This window comes from Porites lutea, chromosome 14 (assembly GCF_958299795.1).
Source record: "Porites lutea chromosome 14, jaPorLute2.1, whole genome shotgun sequence".
NCBI lineage: Eukaryota > Metazoa > Cnidaria > Anthozoa > Scleractinia > Poritidae > Porites > Porites lutea.
The window spans coordinates 12,177,177-12,183,176 of record NC_133214.1 but is presented as its reverse complement, the minus strand read 5'-3'; the positions used below and the strand labels follow the sequence as shown (position 1 = coordinate 12,183,176).

Here is a 6,000-nt window from a genome sequence, read left to right as displayed (position 1 = left end):
TGTCTTTTCATATTAACAACATACTTAGTTAAAATGGCATTCTACCACCTTAGAAATATAGCTAAGATTCGTAAGTATATCAGTGTCACAACGGCTGAAGTTCTTGTGCACGCATTCATAAATTCGAAGCTGGATTTCTGCAACTCGCTTTTACATGGTCTTCCCAAGTATGAAATTAATTAACAAATTGAAAAGTGTCCAAAACGCTGCAGCACGTGTGATTGCCTGCTTACGTAAGTTTGATCACATAAGTGATACTCTAAAGGAGTTGCACTGGGTACCAGTGGAGAAAAGAATAATCTTAAAGATTAATTTGTTTTAAGATACTCAACAATTTAGCTCCTGATTATTTGGTTGACCTAATCCATTTTTATGAACCTGCGCGGTACTTTCGCTCATCTTCAGACAAGTGGAGTCTTGTTGTTAAACCCTATAACTTAAAGACATACGGTTTAAGGGCTTTTTCAGTCATTGCCCCTATACTCTGAAACGATTTGCCTATATATTGACATTAGATCGATCGATGATGTAAATAAATTTAAATCTAAATTGAAGACCTTTCTTTTTAAGCGAGTTTACGAACTATCTTAGGTTTTTTTGTTTTGTAATTTTGTGACTATGTATATATATGTAAATGATTCTAGGCTTTCTATTTTTTATCCAGACCTTTTTGAAGCATTGTAAAGCACTTAGCACTGAAAAGTATAGGCGCTATATAAATATTTATTATTATTATTATTATTATTATTATTATTATTAATGTTCTTTTATCTTGGTGATTCGTTTTTCGTGTAATGGACAAATTGCTTTAATGTTCTCTGTATAACACCTACACCTTCGAAATTCATCGCGAAAAGCATTTGTTGGATTTCTTGGTCACCAAGACGTCTGCAAAAACAAGTACAGGGTGTCCCAAAAGTTCGTTGCTCTTCAGTTCGTGCGCTATAACTTTTGATCAAACCTTTATTTTTACCTAAAGACGCTCGTCTCTACAATTCCCGGATGATCCATTTTGAGCTCATCTGGATGGTAAGTGGGGGCACTGCGACCCCCAAACAATATCATTTTTTCGATTATGCAGCTGAAAAAAAAATCATTTAAGGCATTTATCAAAAAAAAAAAAAAAAGGTACAAACATCTCGGCCCTCTTTCCTCAGTAAGGGTTTTCTCCGGTTCCGGTTACTTCTTTCCATACAATTTGACTTGTGCTGAACGTCGCTTGGCAGAATGAGCAGACATTTAATTGTTTTACCATCTCAGGGGCCTCCAACCTTCTTTTTCATGAATCTTCTCCAGACTTAGCTTGCTAACTATTATATTGTGAGAGCTAACTCGTCGAATTTCCTCTTTTGTACCTAGCCCTCTTTAAAGCTATTTTAGCTGCTTCATTCGGGACTTCAGTCTTCTCCTTTGTTTCTTGTTTTCAAAACCTTCATTTTTCGATGACCATTTTATCACCCAAAATTCGGATTTTTCCAGATTTTTAGCAATTTCTGTAGCTGATAAGCCAGTAGATCGATGTATATAGTACTTATGCTCTCATGTAGGTGAACATTTTTGAGCTCTGAGGGTTTATATTCACAGAAAACAATCATCAGGAGTTCCAAAAATTTGGGCTACAAAATAAAAAAAGAAACCAAATGTGGCGGGGAAAAATACTCGTGCAATTTGTGCACTTGACGTAAAGTACACAAATAGAATGTTCGAGTCAGAAGATGGCACAACAAGTATGAAATATTAATTAGATTGAAAGAGGCATGAACTTCTGGGACAGCCTGTAGTGTTTTTGCTTCGCTGTGCGATCCACGCTCGTTCCATACGTGATGCGATTTTCGACAAAAATATAAACTTTGGCGACGCGAGGGTTTTCGGTCCACGCTTTAGGCAGTATCGCCTCACCAAGAAAAAACACTGAAGCCTTCAGTAGCTCTGAGGTCTTAAATTATCAAAAAAACCTGTAAGGAAGAATTAGGTTTACATGATAATCTGGTCTATTGGCGACGTGCCCTATGCTATTACAAACCAATAATAAAAATTAAAAAATTAAAAAAAAAAGGAACCAGACTTTTCCCAGCAACTCATGACAAAGTACAATGTAACGTATTTGTTATAAGTTACCACCACGCCCTCAGTGTGTTCTTATTACCATATGTTTTTCCAGATAAAACCTTCTCAGCTGATAAGACCATGTATTGTATCGAGAGGGGATCATATTTAGACTCATATAATCCTTTAAACAAACTCTTGCACCCGTCGTGTTGATATACTGTGGAATAAAAAATAGACGCGTGGTTATAGCTTCAAAAACTTGCCAGCACACCCCTCCAATGGAAAAAAAAATTAGTAATGGTTCGGCCATCGTTAGAAGCAGTTTAAATTATGAGTGGGTACAGATTTAAGAGACAGGAATTCTAGTGGGTTGAGTTGGTGCACGTCTTATATGTTGCTCTTGCTCTTGTGTCAACAGTTCAGTTTAGCCTCAAGTTTGCAAGATTAAAATTAGGTAGAAGAACAGTTCGAAGCTTGGTTCTGTTTATAATGAACAATTGAGTTCACTGGTTTTCAAATAGTAATAATAGAGAGATTAAGATTCACGTTTACGCCAAACGGCAAACGTGAATTTGTACCACGTGACCAGGTTTTCCCCGTAATTTTCGTTTACTTTTTATTACTTTTACTAAAAAATAAGTAGCTTCACGCCAGTTTTTTCCATAAGAATTGTTCTGGACAGTTTTTAATTAGCTGCTTATTTTTTCTATTCTGAGACAATCTCAACATGAATCTGACGTTTGCTGTTTGGTGTAAACGTGAATCTTAATCTCTCTATTATCCGCTCCACGCTCTCTGAGAGGATTTACGCGCCGACTACTTCATTATATGCTGATAGCCAGTTTGCTTATGTTTAGTCTGTAATGACAGAATTAAGAATAGAGACGATTCATGCTATTTTGACGTTTCCCTCTCGGCCCTATCTCTTTTTGCCAAATAAAAAAAGAGGTTTTGCGCTCCATGGAAGGGTTCTGATAAAAGAGGTTACTCTCCGAGGACGGCATCCGGAGAAAAGAAAAATCGATCTCTTGTTCTAGTCTATTTCCTGTCCCAGTCTAAGGTCTTCCCTTGCGCTTTTTCCCTCTCTCCACGGCATCTCTGGCAAGATTTATCGCGACCGATTCTTAAATTTCAGAAAGCCCATAACACACCTTGTTTATCCAAAAAATGTTGAAGAAAGTGGCGAATTGCTTCAATCTGCTGGTGCTTTTCTTGCTTTGAGTTTTTAGGCTGTAAAGCCGCTAAAAGAATGGGGGCGGGTCAAAATACTTGGATTTCTCTCCACGGGCCTCGTCGCTCAAAAAAATCGCTCACTGCTTCCGTCTTATTAACGCCTAATACAGTGGTACAAAAGAGACTCTACTTGAGGTCTTCCTGCAATTGCCTTGGAGATTCTAATGGTGCATTCAGTTAGTTGCATATCTGACTGGATTAGATACAAGGCGCCAGCACTCAGCCCTTAGACAGCCAAGTCCAAAACTAGTCATTGAAAAACACTGTCCCAATCTTTTCAATTACCGTATTGATCATCCGTCAGAGCAAAGATTTGGCCGGGCTAGCCCGCAGGGAAAATTCCTTGACTTTAGACTGCCTTCTTCCAGCCACCCACCGACTGCTAGGTCTGGGCTGGACTATCTGATGACACCTACACACGCAGCAAGACAGCAAGTGTCCAGGATGTGTTCCGCTACTCTGGCCTCAACACCGGTGATGCCTGTGTTCAAGCGAAAACCTACCGGGTACCTCATGCCCGGTGTTCACACAGATACATAGCTCTGTGAATTGAAATTCAGCGAAAAGTATGTTACAAAGACATATTAGGTTTCTTACCTCAACCCAAGCAGTTATAGAATTGTGAATCGGATCCAGATTTTTACCAGTCGAGGAATGATTTGCCGATACAAAAACGTTTGGAGTGTTTTGATAAACCTTACTGAAGTGGATATCCTGAAAACAAAAAAAAAGCTGATTAAAGAGTGTTAATAAGAGATGCAAAAACCCAGATAAATTATAATTATCCCATTAGAAAATTAGGAAAATACCCTGACCTTACAGAACGCATTATTAGAATCCGCAGGAGGATTGTTGGAGTTTGCAAAGTAAACCGAATTCTGTTCCGAGAAGAATGGCTTTTGGGAAGACGAAAATGCCAACCAGTTCTACAAGGAAAAATTTTAAATAACTACCCATAATGCTTAAAAAAAAATCATGATTATCTTTTCTTATTTTTCCTTGTAGTTATTTAAAGCGTTATGTGTTCTGTCATTTGTGCAGCTTTTAAAATAAGCTGTAAGTAATATTTTTAAAACCACCTCTAAGGCGTTTGAATTAAACAGTGAGACAAGAATTAAGCGCATGAACGTCATTCAGTCTATTAACAGGATCAAATAAACCTTTTTTTTGCGCAGGATTCTTATAAACTTGAGCAGGAACACAGTCATGAACTCCCCCATTTAAAATGCGGAGAACCTTATTAAGATGTTGTCATGAGCTTAATTGTGTGGCTTAATCATTATCACAGGTTCCCCGGCGAGAAGATCATGGATAGACCATGGTCGGCCGTGGTTCTACCATGGTTGAACACGGTTTCCAACCATGGTAGTGATATACCATGGCAGTGATATAACCATGGTTTGACCTTGGTCAACCATGAACGTTAAATTACAGTAATGCTGACCATGGTCACCCATGGTCAATCTACTGTGAAGGAAGTACGGATTAGCCATGGTTGACCAAGGTAAAGGAGCTTGTTAGACCATAGTTGACCTCGGCAACAAAATCATGTTTAAACATGGTCAAACGTGGTCATAAATTGGAAGCAGGAATGAAAAAAAAAGAACAACAATTAACATGGTTAATCATGGTTTGGGAACATGTCAAAACACGGTCAAACATGGTCATAAATAAAAGAAAGAAATTTGAAGAAAAAATGTAACAACATGGTTAAACATGGTCACAGATTTGAGAACGATGAATGTCTTCCTTTTTTGAAAAAAGTTTTCAAAAGTTTTCTTTAATTGATTCAATTCATGTTGTCGAAGAAATAAGCACACTTGCTTTTGATTCAAAATCACTAAAATTATATTCGCTAATAACGCTTTCATTGTCCATTATTGACAAGATATTGTTCTATTCCAAGTTCACTGATTCCTGGCGTGCAAGGCATACATATGAATGTGTCTGAAAGCAAGCGTTTTATTTTCCCTCCACAACCACCGCCAATTTTCCACGATTTTCCTCGACCACCAATACCACCACATTTCTTTTGTTTTCACTCACCGTCACCACTTTCATCATCACCTCTCCCACATTTCTATTGTTTTTTTTTCTCCACCACCACATTTATTTTGTTTTTCCATCATTGTCACCACCACCACCTCATTTCTATTGTTTTTCCTCGCTACCACTACCACCACCACTACATTTATTTTGTTTTCTCCACACTGCCGCCACCACTACCACATTTTATTATTACCCCTCCTCCTCCTCTTTTTATTGTAGGTTGATGTTGGGTCGTATGAGCGGTCGATGTGTGGTCGACAATTTGTAATGGACAAGGAGAGAAAACAATAAAAATGTTTTTATGGTGGTGATAAGAAAACGATAGAAATGTGGATGTGTTGGTGGAGGACGGAAACCAAAAATTGAGCAAATAAAATAAATGAATTAAGGAGGAAAATAAAGGGGAGTGGGGTAAGTTAAAAACTACCGTGAGTACTATAATTAGCTGTTTTAGTTTGTCCTCAAACTCATTACATGAAATTATGTAATATGCAAGATTTTTGCGCCAAGAATCAGTGGACCGGAACTAAAGAAACTAATTGCCTTAATTTAATTGCCTTATGTCTCAGTGATCTTGATTCACCCGTGAGTTGGTGCTTTTTTCTTGGACAACATGAATCAGCCAATTAATATGATGATTAGTTTTTAGTGAACCAGTCAAGACGCAAC

General features: G+C 37.8%; 1 long non-coding RNA gene across 1 annotated transcript; it reads right to left on the bottom strand.

The window, feature by feature from the left end:
- Window positions 1-1,744: 1,744 nt before the first annotated feature.
- Window positions 1,745-4,208, bottom strand: LOC140925248 (uncharacterized). Its single transcript, XR_012164382.1, has 3 exons — window positions 4,098-4,208; window positions 3,880-3,996; window positions 1,745-2,266 (listed from the first exon to the last, which is right to left on the bottom strand). It is a non-coding gene; the product is annotated as an uncharacterized lncRNA (long non-coding RNA).
- Window positions 4,209-6,000: the final 1,792 nt, after the last annotated feature.